Genomic DNA, 2,795 nt, shown 5'->3' with positions numbered 1-2,795 from the left:
GAAAAAGAACGAAAACAGGAATGATCCATCCCATGAAAGTTGAGAGAGTGATTTTAAGGAGTAGACAACAGTGTCAACTGGTATTGAAAGGTCCAATTGCATGAGTACCTAAAATAGATCCTTAAACAGCGTGAAGATTTTAGTGAGCTATTTTATTAGTACACTGGAAATAGCAACAGGACAGGAGCAAGTTGGGGTGAAAATGAGGATTTGCTAGGTCAACTTGATGGACTGGACACAAATATAATTCACTTTCCCAAAACTTAACTAGAGCAGCTATAAGGGGATACTTTAAAGGCCACAAACCTACAAGGATGAGGAGAGAAGAGAAAATACTAACATGATTTCAGAACTAAAAGCAAATGGATGAGTGACTATTTAGTATATTCGTGAAAGCTGAATATCAGAGTCCTCAAGAGAAATAAGAATTAGGAGTAGTATCGGGTAATGCTGTAACTTGGGCAATTAAGACATTTACTAAAATGAAAAGGAGTGAGTAAAAGAGTCATTGTTTCCCTTTTTTTTGCCTACATTGTTAGGCAACTGCCCCTCCCTTACTTCACAAAAATTTAGAGGTTTCTTCTCTATAGAAAATTAATGCAGAATCTTTGGATTGTGCTCTGCATGGTGTAACTGAGAGAATGAAAGCTGTAACTGACAACGAGATCGATTAAATGACCACATGCATATTGAATAAAGGATGAAGAGACTTCTATGACCCTGTCCCACGGATCTAGGGCCACAGGGATCCAGAGTATTCTTCTCAAGGCAGAGGAGAGGAAGAAATGTCTCTGGGGAATCTGACCAAGTTAAGAAAAGGACATAAATAGTCTGACAAATAAGGTTCATCCTAAAATGATTGACTCATATCTCCTTGTGGTAGTTACATAATCTGTTGTCAATTTGAAGCTTACGAGTGAAGGGGTGGAGTTTACCTGTCAATCAAGTTGCAGCTTGATGACCTCATTTGGAGCCGCTAAGGAGATAAAAACTCACTGGAGGCAGGAGACAGATTCACTCCTTTGGAGACTCTCTACTGACCAGGCTCGCTCCCTGAGAGACAATGCAGCTGAGCTGGAGGAGTCACGTGGAGACCCCTGCCAGTGCTGAGATACTGACACTGCCACTGGATCCACATGACTTCCCACCCTCTGGCCTGTGGTCTTCCTGTATTCGGTCTCATTGCATGTGTTTCAAGAGTCTGAAGAGGACTTTATAGTTTGGTATCAGACATATGAGCTAATATCAGACTTATGGACTTAGTCTGGAATGGGCTGCGATGTTTTCTCAATATTCGACTGCTCTTTTATTATACACATATGAGTGTCTATGAATTTGTGTCTCGAGTGTGCCCAGACTAACACACCCCTGAAGTAAAGCTCAAAGTTGATACACCCCACTCTGACCTTCAGGGCATCCAATCAGCTCGGTCTCCCGTTCTTAAACATGAACATATGACCAAGGATTACCAGATATTTGAATGAAACCTTCAATATGGGAGAGAACTAAAGTTCAAAAATGATCACTTAAAATTTTTTTTATTGTGAATTAGATGAGCGTTAACAGAGAAGACCAAAAGTTCAACAATTTATCAAACCCAAAGCATCATTTTTAGCCCATCTCTCATTTGTTAGATATTATATTTTAAAATATTCTTTTTTAATGCCCTCAGGTGAAAGAAGATACAGCTTTCAAGAGCAAAACAAGATGCTCTTGAAAATTAAAAGCAAAATCATGAATACAAAAATGAAAATTCTGTAGAAGGCTTGGAAGATAAGTTTAAGAAACTCGCTAGGAGATAAAGCAAATAAATAATAAGAGATGGAACAGAAGTGAAAAAAGAAGAAAACTAAAATAAAATCCCAGAAATCCAACTTCCAAGAAATAGCAGCACCATAAATAATAAAACTAAGGGAGAGAAATATCATGTTAAAAATAACTACAGATGATATCCTCAAGGATGTGAGTTATCATATTATAAGAGTCCACTGAATTCCCAATATTAAAGATGAAAATAAACATAACACTTGTAACAAACAGTAGATCTTCCAGGTTTTCAGAGAGAAAGAAAAACCAAACAAAGCAGGTCAACAGACTTCAACCCAGTGCTCCAAGATGTGAATGCAACATGCCAGCATGGAGTAGGGAACCAGTGAAGAGGTCTGAGGGGCTGACCTCAATCCCAACTACATGGACACCTGGCCCTCCCCCCAGAAGAATTTATTTCAGAGGACAGCACTGAAGCTGCAGCTCCAGGAGAGGGCCATGTCTGGTCCGAGCACACGGGAGCAAATGAAGGGGGAGGAAAAGAAAGTGGAGTATATCCTGGCCCCCCAAGCCTTGAGATTGATATTCCTGTTCAGAGCAGCCAATCCACAGAGAAGACCATATGGTCGGCCCCCCTATAAGACACGACATCCCTCACTGACCCATAGCCCTGCAGGGGACAACACTGGAGACACATTGTGGGAATTCTGCCCAATCTGATCCCACCACACCAAGGCAAAACACTAAAGGCATGGAACAGAACAACAAGGGAACAGAGCAACAAAGTCCCCAGGGAATACTAAAAACAGACTCTGGGGCCAGGGCTTGGCACCCCATCAGACTCCACTGGAAAACATTCCAAAGGCCAACAAACAGTCCTTGAACTAACTACAAGTTTTTCTTTCTTGTTGTTGTGTTATGATTTTGGGGTTTGTTTTTTTTTTGTCATTGGCTTGTTGGTGTGGTTGTTTTGTTTTATTTTGTTGCTTGATTTTGCTCTGTCTTGTTTCTGTGTATGTTATTATCTC

Source organism: Echinops telfairi, unplaced genomic scaffold (assembly GCF_000313985.2).
Source record: "Echinops telfairi isolate 266 unplaced genomic scaffold, ASM31398v2 ScPeMD7_31;HRSCAF=116, whole genome shotgun sequence".
Taxonomy (NCBI): domain Eukaryota; kingdom Metazoa; phylum Chordata; class Mammalia; order Afrosoricida; family Tenrecidae; genus Echinops; species Echinops telfairi.
This window is presented reverse-complemented; position numbering follows the sequence as displayed.